This window comes from Ixodes scapularis, unplaced genomic scaffold (genome assembly GCF_016920785.2).
Source record: "Ixodes scapularis isolate PalLabHiFi unplaced genomic scaffold, ASM1692078v2 PGA_scaffold0__279_contigs__length_252992795, whole genome shotgun sequence".
NCBI classification, from domain to species: domain Eukaryota; kingdom Metazoa; phylum Arthropoda; class Arachnida; order Ixodida; family Ixodidae; genus Ixodes; species Ixodes scapularis.
In genome coordinates this window covers 168,647,026-168,659,478 of record NW_024609835.1, presented here as the reverse complement: position 1 = coordinate 168,659,478, position 12,453 = coordinate 168,647,026, and the positions used below count along the sequence as shown (strand labels likewise).

At 45.3% G+C, this 12,453-nt stretch overlaps 1 pseudogene; it reads right to left on the bottom strand.

Annotated features, from left to right (window-relative positions):
• Positions 1-3,722: 3,722 nt before the first annotated feature.
• Positions 3,723-10,733, bottom strand: LOC121048097 (annotated as a pseudogene).
• Between the last annotated feature and the right edge of the window lie 1,720 nt (positions 10,734-12,453).

Here is a 12,453-nt window from a genome sequence, read left to right as displayed (position 1 = left end):
AAACTCTTTTCTCCGTTCTTGGCGCGAGGCCAGGGAAGTAGGATTTTCCCGTCGGCCGCTCGGCATCCCGCCAGTAACAATGCGATGAAAGGAAAGTACCGTGTCGTCTGCTTGAAAGACTTGCTTTCAAACGTTACTTGGTTATGCAAAATCCCAATTTCACAGTATTCAGTGGCTACGCATAATGTTGGATAGTTCTAGAAACTTCCACTGTGCTTATGCACTTACTTCACGGTTCACCGAGATCTGGTGGCAGTCATCCTTGGCATCCATGATGCCAATTACGACGACTATGAGAATTAACCACGTCGCACCTCCATCCTCGGGTCTGTGCCAGCACAATTCCACCTGCATTGTGGGACCGTGTTGCAGCTATTACTTTCGTTTCTTCGCAGATTGTGGGCGAAAAATATGACTTTCTCATAATAAACACTATTATTACTCAAGTGATCACAGCATTTACCACATGTAGAGTCTTATGATATGAGGAGCTCACCCTAAATTCGGCTGGAAAAATCAGAACCTGTACATAACAAACCTAAAACATCTACCGGAGTACTTTGTAGTGGAATATATATTTCGAGATTTCAAAATGTTGCTCCTTTCTTGTGAAAAGTTAAGAACACCATTGATAATTTTCGACAGACACTGTTCACAAAGAGTTTTAATTGTGGTGCCATTTCTCAACAGGTTCATCAAGCATACAATGGTGGCTTTCAAACGAGTGCTTGTTGTGCCTCTAGGAAGGGAGGGGGGTGCTGGTGCTGTTACAAGTGCAACTCTTGGTGAACGTAGTTGTCCGTGTCAAAGCCCACCACAGAAAATGTCAAGGGTGTTCAGAAACTTTTACCAGGAACATGTTTGGTGAATGTCGGACCTAATTACATGAAAACACTTATTTTTTCAGCTGATTTTACAATGAGCTCCATTCAGTCATATCGCCCTATATAGCAGCTTGCCACGATCCCTCCAGCTTCCTGCGGCAGTGAATGGCAGACTGTCTGTAACCAAATAATTATGTAGTGCATGTTTAGCTGCAGTTCCCTTTATTACAATTTTCTTTATAATATCCACTTGTTTATTTATGTGTCCCAAAACTCTGAGTTGTGCCGCCTAAAATTACTTCGTGAATTTTGAGAGAGTTACATTCTTGTTTGGAATGTATCATCAATAGATGTGACATTCGCTCCATAAACTAGTGCATCACACATTAATAATCTGGCTGCCTATATTGACAGCTGTCAGACATTCAGCGTTCATGTTGGTGTCAGTAAGTTCAAATTGCTCATCACATGTCAGTTGTCATTGGAAATTTTCATTGCCAATGACAACTGTGCTTTTTGTCTTTCGTTCTGCTATTTATAACTATATTTTTACACAGAGGTGTTTCTTGGCAATTTGTCACATTTTAACACGGTCATATGTGGCAATATTGAAATGAATTAGCAGCAGAATATGTGAAATTTTTCCTCCCAGTGGCTGCCTTGCACAAGTAAATAGTGTGAGTTGTTACTTTCTCAGTTATGTATTTGTTTACAGTGTAGCAGGTATTGGCACATGAAGAATCACTTGAAAAGCTGATCGAAGGAGCCACAAGCAGAATCTAGGGATTTATATCAATACTAGCTATGAACCAGCAGACACCGTAGTGATAATGTTCCACAATGGAGATTACCTTTTATTTGGTTGTTCTAACAATTATTTAACAAGGATGTTTCAGTTGGGATATGTGATTCTGTGTTCAGACGCAAAACCAATAAAGGCATAAATGGCTGTGTATGGCATGTGCTTTACTTGCTTGCTTTCCAACGCGACGAATATATATATGTGCACGGCTGTGGATTTGGAGAGATGAACCTTAGTTACACACTATACACACAAGAAATTGTTTCAACGATCGAACATGAACGTGCACAAACTTATACGAGCGGGGGCACTTTGTAGTGTGGGCCTGCCATGCCGAGGATTTAAGATAAAAAAAATTATTCTATCCTTTCAAGCACAAGAGAAAACTCGTTTATAGTAAGCAATGTGGACAAAAAAATCGCATTAGACACAGAAAATTGAAGTACAAGGAAGTAAATATGAGCACACCAAAACCTATACAAGCATGAAGTTGACATTTTTATACTTGGTGTAATTAGAAAAATGTAAGAAAATACATTGCTATGATTGACTTCACAATCAGCATATAAATTAATTACACTTCACACAATGCTTAAAGGACAACTCTAGTTGAAAATGCAAGCAAAATAAATTATTGGTACCACTTTAGTGGTACGAAATATCATCACAGCCGAAATATTACGTCGAAGTGAAGACGCATACCCAACTAAAACCAATTAAATATGCGAACAGCTGCTCTTTGGCAGGTGGCAAACGGGTTAGCTTTCAGTCAAGCAACACTGGGCGACGCGTACCGCAGCACTACCGTGACCACCGTTACTAGATCAACTCAGTTATGGAACTTCCCATAGACGCTGTACATTGGAGGGGGTCCGAAACCGTGTCCGATTTTTTTTGCAGCTGGCGCTGCCGGCGCATTATTCCACGCGTTTTCGTCTGCTACTGCTCCGCGGCTGCTTGCGAGTCCCGACTCCTCTCGAGGCTCAGCATGGTTTTTAATTAATTTTTGCCCTTTCGCCAGTAAAAATTACAATTTGAACATGATAAGCGCTACGACCGTTTTGGCATACGCTTTCCATTATTGTAAAATGCAGCTGACTTAGCTGTGCTGACAGCGCGAAGCGTTTCGAACAACACAAATTCGTCGGCGCCACAATCCGGTGGCTACAATCAGGGCAAGCTTGCACATACTGTAATAGTAGATGTGCCGATGACTACCAAGTACAGCAGAAACAATTTGAAAGTCGTCTGCTACTGTCAGAAAAAGCGCCACGAACATCCGTAAGCTCAGTAGGCCAGATGCAACGGCCATGTACGATCTCTATGGCAACGGCCACAAGCGCGCCGTCAATGATGATAGCGAGTATTAATGCGGAGCGCGCGCCCTCTAACAGGCGCCACGCAAAGGGACCCCCTCCGGAGCGGAGTTCCAGAACTGAGTTGGTTCTAATAACGTTGACCGTGACTTCATGTCGCAGCCGTAGAGGTCATATCAGCATGGCCAATCTTTACAGCAGATAGCTTCGTTTTGCCGTAGATGCCCAAAACAAACTAAGTCGTAATATTTATAAAATTTAACACGAAAAAGACAAAAAAGTTGTAATTTTGTTGCACTGACTGAGCGGAAAACAGCCAGTAATCCCAAATTCGAAAGTATAGATAGGAGTTTCCCTTTAAACTACACAGAAGGGTAACCCCAGTAACAAAGATAGGGTGTGGAACTGTCAGTCCGGTATAATCTCATTCCTGTAACACATTGGCACAAAACTTTCGAACCCTGCTTCTCGGTCGGATTACTCTATGGTGATTTCTCTGTGCGCTTCACACGTGCATCTACCGCTCCCAAACGCATCACCCCAAGTACACTCAACTACAATTCCAATGACATGAAGCTGCAGTTACGTTGCAAGGTATTCTTCGAGGGATGGTGGCTGTACAGAAAAAAACAACATTGACGTCTGGGAGCTGTAGAGGCAGGTGTGGCAGTTCGCACGAATAACGGCTGCCTTGTACATCTTCTCTAGTGCTTGCTTGAGAAGCTTCTAGTTTTTCTTAAAATCAATTAATGCAAATTCATTGACAACTTTTCCAAACCCTCAATCAACACACTGCCTCACAGTGCTCATGGACTTGTTAAAGCCAGCCTGGGTGTTGTTCAGTTTCGAGCCAGCATATGGCTCGAAAACAAGAGGTTTGTGGGGGTACGTAGGGTCCCCATAAAGGACAAACTGCTCTGCAGGTATCAGCTCCTCCAGCTGCTCCATGAGCCGGCTGTCACGAAGAATGCCTGAAAACAAAGTAAAATAAAGTAAATTAAAAGACGGGATGAGTGTATTGGTAACAGGAATCTCATGTCTATACTCCATTTCACAATAACTTGGTGAACTGTGGCGGCTACGGCCCCGCGACCCAAAAAGAGCGTCGAAGCAAGGCACGTTACCCCATATCATGGGAGCGTGTGTGTCACTGCGCCAAATGGGAGGCCTGGAGGAATCTACAGTCGTCTGCTGGCCAAGTTGTCTGCTGCGAAACCAAATAACTTCGGATGAACGTTCACTGCAGCAACATTGTCATCGCTAGAGTAGCGAGCTTCAGGAACAGTTCTTGAGGCAAACATACGCTCAATTTGACAGCGATTCTGTGACGTTTGCTAATGTCAGGGCGATGTTTTGAGCAGGAGCAGTCATTAACACGGCTGTGATCACCAACAGTCACGGCGCTACAAGGAGAAAAACATGGAGGGCGGATACAAATGTGCAGTCATTGTTTGAATTGTTTATTATTGAAACTAATACATTTGTGAATATGCCTTATGTTTTTTTATATATTCTCAGTAGAGATGATATTGCACGAGTTTTGTTTCTGTTAAAAGAAAAACAAACCTAGAGCTGTTTGTCGCGGACGGCGCTGTTGCTGTGGCGGTAACAAGGCCTCCGTGGCCTCGACCATGGAGTGTTGTCACATGCCTTGCTCCGATGCCCTTATTTGGTCGAGGGGGCCGCAACCTCCACAGTTCGCCAAGTTATCCTGAAACTTAGTATAGGAAGGTCACCATACATGGATGAACAAAAACGTTCAGCCTTTCCACTCTTGTGAAGAAGGAAGACCAGCGGAGCTGTACTCGATACACTATGTGCTCCTTCGTCGTCGTTTGTTTTTCGTGCTGTTTGCTACGATGAATTCCCACCAACGCGCCCAACTATCCATTCTTCTATGATAGCTGGAGAGGTTGCCGCCATCTACGAGCGACGGCGGCAATCAGACTGGTTGTGTGCTTGCCGCCGTCACTTATAGATGGCGGTAGCTGTCCAGGAAGGTTTGTGTCGACATACACGGACACGATCCTGGGGAACTTAGCCCTTAACGGCTCCGCTGTAATATGACTTCCATGAAGCTTGTGTTTTTGTATTTTTTTTTACCTCCCTCAACATTTGATGGACCTGCGAAGGGCTGTTCAAGCAGGACACAGCAGAAGCGTACACTTCTCTCAACAGATGTGAATGTTGCTATGCATACATATGTTTTCAATAAGGGCATCAACCACGCAAAGAGCACTGCTTTTCTCTTCGCCTCCTTGCTGTCATCTATTCCCTGTTTTCGTTTTCTGGATATTGAGGGACCGACGACAGGCAGTGGACCCCTTCACGACAGCCAGCGGAGAATGTGAGTGGCTGTTCAGACCCACATTATGAGCACACTCTGAGCCTCCGTTCAAAGGCGCAAGCAAAGGAAAGCTTTCCCCGACAACCAAAATTTTATGGAAGTGGACTGGACGAAGCTACATGTAGGAATTTAGAAAACACAGAATCTGCTGTGTCTTGTTTGGGCAGCACTTAAAGAAACACATTAATAGAAAGTGAGAGGTTTTGCTGCCAGATGGGCTATACGGTGATGTGATTGGTACGAGTAATTTTGGAGCAGCCAAAAGCAAATTTTCGAGTAGAAAAAAAATTCCTGGAGCATGAATGCACACTTCATTTTAATTCATACCGCTACAAATATTATGTTCAGATTAATATGTCAGCGTCTTTAACTAAAAGGCAATGCCTCTCTGCATTCTTGCTTGCGTGCAATCTTTTTTTTTTCTTTAATTGACTGCACTGCAGAAGCAACCCACCAACACAGAGGTAGCATTTTGTTGCATGGAGAAGCCCCAGATATGGTAACAAGAAGATGACTGATGAAATACAGCAGGAACTGCTGTGAATTGTTATATGAGGTACTGAATCTTCTGAAGCTAGTCCTATCATGCCTACATAAAGGTTAAAGCTAAACAAAAGAATTAGTGTAAAAAATGAACCTACAAAAGAGTGCTTCTGAATCTTCTTGCAACACCAAAGTATCGTTGCAAAATCTAGACTTGGAAAAGGGTACTGCCAGGATACTGCAGTCAATCATATATACAATCCAAAGTATTCAGAAATTGCATTGCGTGTCGCTTTGAAGGAGTGCTTTTCCCTTAGCACAGGGGTGCGCCTGCAGCAAAGCAAGACACAAAATTGCAATGCCTCCCTCGCGGTTGTAGCTTCTCTGCAGTACACCAGTGCGCGGTGAGAAGCGCACTCGACTAAACTAAGTAACCTGTCGGAACAGACATGATAATTATTCCAAGACGTCCGTGTATTCTAAGTGTTTGATACAAAATTTAGTCGACTGGTACATTATTTGAGGCTTACAGAAGGCCGTGCTATAAAAAAGTGCTAAAAAAATTAGGTGCTTATCGATTTAATGAAATTAAATGACAGGTAGGAGAGGAGAGCAATGAGGAGGATAGGTGGAACCACGGCCACTTGATTAAATAAAACCGCGATGAAGCGGCTAAAAGGAATGGTGTCAGAGATGAGAAAATTCCTCCAGCAGACCCTGCGCCATGTCATGAGAGATGGAGAGCTTCCAGCTCAATGACGAAGGCCAAGTAACCAGTTGTTCTATAATGACGAACGACCCGTCCTCGCTGGACAGCTACTGCCCCATGACCATAACATTGGTGCTGTACTGGCTGTTCATGCGGGGGGCAAAGTGGACTGGTCATGCATGGGGAGAGAAGGGGGGTCATCTGGAAACTGCAGAATGGATTCAGGTAGGGTCAACGCTTAGGTAAAACATCTTTGTGCTAAACCAAGCAATTGAGATTGCTCAAAAGGAGGGTGGGCCACTGCACCTTTGTTTTCTCGACGTCGGCAAAGCCTATGACACAGCCGCCTATCAGAAAATATAAAGGCAGCTGGCATAGCAAAACTCTGTAGGGAATGAATCAATCTTGTGAAAGATGCATACACAGGATGTAACAGTGGTGGCAGTGTCAATCTCGGGCAATGCCCACAGTGGCCAGCAGCAAGATTCTAAGACAGGGCTCCCTGTTGTCACCAATGCTGTTCTTGTGGTACATAGCAGTGCTGCACAGATGCCACTGAGGAGTTGGAATTATTATAGAATCACTCCTCACATCCGCAACCCTGCAATGGAATGAGAATGGTGCCAGTGTTGAGAAGAATGAAATGGAAATGGAATTTGATAAATTAAACCCGGAATGGAGTAGGAATAGGAGGAGCTCGGTTCTTCTGCAAGCTGTGTTGTTCTTCACCTAGGGCTTATGGGCTGCTACTGCAATGCTAGCGCATGGTTAAAGCTGCTCTTCAAACATCATCATTGCACTCAAGGGGACTGAAGGCTTCATTTTCTCTCTTGCTGGTGCTCCATCCAAAAAGAAAGTGGCACGCCTCCAATGGAAAGTTGCGAACAGACAAGGGGCAGTCTTGGGAATATATCGCCAGAACATACCTGTATATCATAAGTAATAGCTGCTGTTTTATTTAGAAATTTTTACTGCAACGCAGAATTGTCATATTAGTACTAACCAAGTTCCCCTCCCCTCTTTCTCTTTTTTTCTTACATAATCGACGCCTGCGTGTTTATTGTTTCGTTTTGAAGGAGTGCTTTTCTCTGCACGCGGGTACAGTGCTGCGAAGCAAGATAAGCAGAATTGCGACTCATATTTTGCGGTTATCGCTTCACTGCGGTACACAGGAGCGTGGTGAGAAGAGAACTTAACAAAGCTGACTAACCCGCCAGAGCAGACTAGAACATGAGAGACATTGCGAAACCTCTGAGTACTGTAAGTATTTGACAAGGAGATCAAATTGAATTTTAATTGCAGCCATAATCGAAATTTCTGAAACTTAGCACAAGCTTACCATACCTACCATAATGATCCCGACGTGTACCGAGGCCTGAGTTATTCGAGTTTTTGGACATCATTCCGATACCTCTGATACCCACTATAACTACCCACAACAACAATACAATGCACGCGCAAAGGCGGCGGCACAGTATCCGGTAATATTATTACAGTCATCGGATTGATCTACTAAACCTCTCGCGTCTTAAATACATAAAGAAAAGTGAAATCGAGTTTTGGCACAATGTTGGAACAAATTTCTCACGTTTTGGTAGCAGGAATGTAGCAGGGAAAGCACTTTGGCGCAGCAATCATCACTGTATCAGCCTTATGCCGTTTCGGGTAGCAGTGGAACACTGGGATGTCCCATGTATTTTAAATTTATTTAACACATCATTCTTTTTTTGGCTTGAAAAACTTAGTCAGTGTTATAAACGAACATTTCTCATAACTAGTATGTACATTTGACCTCGAAAATACAGCCAAACCTTTGCTCTAGTGAAATACAGTTCCAGGGTCACCGCACAGATGGCGCTAACGTGTCAGTGTGTTCTCCTGTCGTAAGAGATTGTAAGAGGTTTTAAGGCGCTCGGTTCTAAGAAGTCGCATGTGTGTGAACGGGTCTTAACATAATGTAGCTGTCCAGCGTCGTTTTCAGTATCTGGCAATTAAAGGAGTGGAATGGCATAGTTTTCCCATTCCAAGAGTGGGATTGGGCCCAGTGTATTCATACCTGGTAGTTGACAGATATGGAATTGTAGGGAACACAAATCCTCCGGAATAGAGTTGGAATGGAATGGGGGTGCCTATTTTGAAACACTGGTAGATAGTGGGCACTAAGAGAAAGCTACAGGAAAACAAGAGTTCCTCCCTGTAACAGATGAACAAAAAAGAAAAACGAGAGAAAATCCCTGGGCAATGACACTGTGCTCAGAGTGGAGCAGTACATCACGTGGAGCAGTAGCATCTCGCGGGTGGAGCAGTACAACTACCTGGGCATATGCATTCAGACAGCTCACAACTAGCTGGTGGAGCATGAGACAGCTGCAGGCCAATAGCAGAAGGTGCAGCGGAACTGAAACCAGGGCCCTATCGGCTTATAGCTGATACGAGGTAATCTGCATGATGTGGAAGCTGTTACTTGTGCTGGGGCTCACTTTTGGCAATGATGCACTGTACCAGTTGATTAAGCACCCGTCAGTGCCTCAAGGTGTGCTAGAGAGAGGTGGGGAGGTCAGCATTGAGAAAGTGCCGAGCAGCACCGGATGAGGCCGTGCAAGGGGATATAAGTTGGTCCTGTTTCGAGGACAGGCCTTCAAGTGTGTGCAACTCAAAAGCACCTTCACAATGTGGGTGTGACGGACATACCCGTTGGCAAAAGATACAGTATCAGTGGACATCACCTTTGTTGCAGGAGAGCTGAAGTAGGAGAACATCCACACCAGGGTCAACAAAGTAAGGTGCAACGGTGGGCAGAGGCAGCATGCGCCTTGTGTTGCTTGCACTCTTCTTTGTGCCTGTCGTTTTTGGCGCTTTTATATATTTTAACTTGAAAAAAGCCAGCATTGGCCCTGTATGTAAGAGAGAAGAAAAAGGTGAAGAGGGTGTCGTTCGTAGACAGCTGCAGGGGCTGCGCGGTGCTCTTCGATGCCCAAAACTGCATGCTGTGTGCTCAGGACAAAATACACAAAGATGTGAAGTTCTTTATGTGCACAGAGAGAGCGGAAGTGACAGCAGAGCACATTATTATGAAATGGGCGGGCCAGTAACTGGAAGTGGCATGTGGAAACAATGCGGGGATGGTGCGGGGGTCTTCAGAACTGCAATTACCACGACAGTGCTGAGGACAGAGGTCACGGTTTTCATCAATGGGAAGTATAAAGAGAAGATTAAAACAATTGTGAAACAAGAAGTTAGAGCAAAGCAACACAAGCGGCCTTGTTTAGTATGCTGAGATCCCCCGACACAAATGGGTTTGCCATAAATCCGATTTTTCAAGAGGCATAATGGTATTTACCTGCATCATGTGCGCTCCCTTTATGTGAACACTGAAGGTGCACGATGATCCCGTTGGGGCACATTATCGATTGGTATTTTAACGCATGAAAGCGTTGCCTCTGGTGCCGGCTTGGTCGGCACATGGCCCTCGCTGTCCCATCAATGAAGCCCCAGCAGTTCGGGAGTGGGGCTCCTTTCTGCTGAACAGCCTGCGGCAAAGAGGTGGCAATTTCAATTAGGGTTACAACTCTATTTAATATTTTTCTTGCGTTTTTATAACCATTCTAACTTGTAAAGATCTAAAATGGGATATAAGCTGGCCACAAAGCCAAAGAGATAGATGATTGTTGTTTAAAGACCTTTCTTAGACTTGTATGTGCTACCATCTTGTCTCTTTCTACTCTCCACTCAGTCCAAAGTAGAAGAATCAATCAATAATACCGAAAGCGCTAATCATGGTATAACATTCAATTTAATACTTCCCCCCCGCCAGCCCCAGCCCCCCCCCCCCCCCTTCCGCACACACAAACAGACAAACACTCAAGAAAAAAGAGAAGCTTTTGTTAATAACCTAATTTCTACGTCTAGGACTGATACACTTTAGCGAAACGTTGACGATTGTACTTACATGGGAGAACTCCTCCAGAGCAATGGGGGTGAGCCACGGATTCCGGGCGAAGTTGCCCAGGAGTGGCCCAAACGCCGCCTTGATGTGTTTGTGTACAGAGTTGGCGAAAAGGGACAGAGTGGACTCTGCCCGCCTGAATTCCGTTCTCATGTCGCAAAGCCTCACAGGGTGCGACAGGCGTCGTAAAGCGATGCATAGCGCCTCATCGCCGTTTAGTTCAACGCGCTGGGCGTTTCGTACCCGCTCTGGATTAGCGAGTGCTTTTCTAAGTCTTCGTACATTCGCCTGTTCGAAACGGAACATTTGTCCATGCCCCACAGGTCGATGTGTCCCCACAGGTCGATGTGTCCCCACAGGTCGATGTGTCCCCACAGGTCGATGTGTCCCCTTCGAGCATGGTTTGCCTGATGGCCGTGAGCAGACAATGTTCTATCAAAATAGCTTCCAGGTCGTCGCCCTCCACTTCATCTTGGACCGCCTCGACCACAGCTTCGTTCACTGCCATGATGAACACGGCAATCGCTAGACGGCACACATCAGCACACACCGCACAGACAGGCAAATGAACGAGGCGGAACCTACAAAGAAATGAATTGAGCCGGTTGAGCGCAATCAGCAATCGCTGGGTAAGCGGAGTAAGCCACGGACTCCGCACACACTGAAAACTGAAAAACATCAGAGAAACAGTGTTGGTTTTCACTATGAGATGGCGCTGTAGGTCAAGCAAGTCGTTATCATCATCATTGACTTTATTCTATCGCCGACACTGATCTCTATTGTAGTAGGCTAGATCGCGGACCGCGGCCTCGGCAGCTGGGGCCGAGTGTCGCCACCGGCGGCCATTGATTGACACCACCGAATGCATGGGACTTTATGGGAAAACTCCGGGAAAGTGGACTTTATTTTGTTTGTAGAAGGTTTTCGACGATAAAACCTTAATGGTGTTTTCTAGTAATCGCGAGAACTATTTTGTGACGCGTGGTTAAAAGTTTCAAAGCTGTGAAACTTTAGAAAAAATACTTTTCTAACCTCAGTCGTGTTATGGTGTCAGCTGGAGGAGCCAGTCGGGGCGGCTAAAAGGTTTGCTCACTTTTGGTGTCGCATTCGCTCGGTTTACCCCGTCAACCAGTGTCCTGTTCTGCAATTTTACTTGTAAAGCGCATCATTTTCTTTCGCTAAGCTTCTGGTGAAGAACTCTAATCTTCAAATGTGACAACTTCTTGCCGATGATTGCGCCTTTGGCGTTTTCGGTTGCCTTTTTTGCAAGGTGGTGGAATCTGATTTTTGAGTAGCATTCAACGATTCATTTGATCAGCTTGCTGACGTGATCATCTAAGATCGATGAGTCGAGCTGATGCTCCTGCAGTGATGGGAACTAGTTCATGTTGCCCGTTGTAATGTCGTATAGGACAACATTCGTCATGGTCAATGACAACTTGCGGCCCTTGGGCAGTTAGTTGGCCTCTCGTTGCAGCAAGCATCCTTCTCAAGCACTTCTCTGTTTGTGAGCATATGGTAGTGACACTGTTTGAGGGTAGGACTAAACCTCCACGGTGTTTTTTGTCTGAGGAGGGTTGACATCTTGACACTTGGGTCCACTTGTGTGTCTTCCAGTGCATCAATGCAGTCAAGGCAGTTGGTTTTCTTTCGTACCATCCTAACAACATAGCCTGAGATGTAGTACACTGCGTTTTCAACATACAAAGAGAGTGACTCGATGCTTGGTACGCTTTCATAGTCATGGTCGTCGTCGGCTTGTAGGAGTGGCTGGTAAACCAGGTTGAATCTCCTCGCCTTGTGCACGTCCAGCTCATCCATATTTGCTGGCAGCTGCCTGCTCGCTGTCACTGTCATGAGGATGGTGTTATCTTGGCTCTTGCAGTTGCCCGCTGTGCCAGCCTCAATCTCGTGATGGACAAGCATCCTTTTGTAGGCCGCCTTGAACTGCCCTGCGGTGGGGTTGTTGTTCCACCCCCGTTTGCCGCGGATGGCACAGAAGAGCAGCTCCAGGTGATGCTGGGAG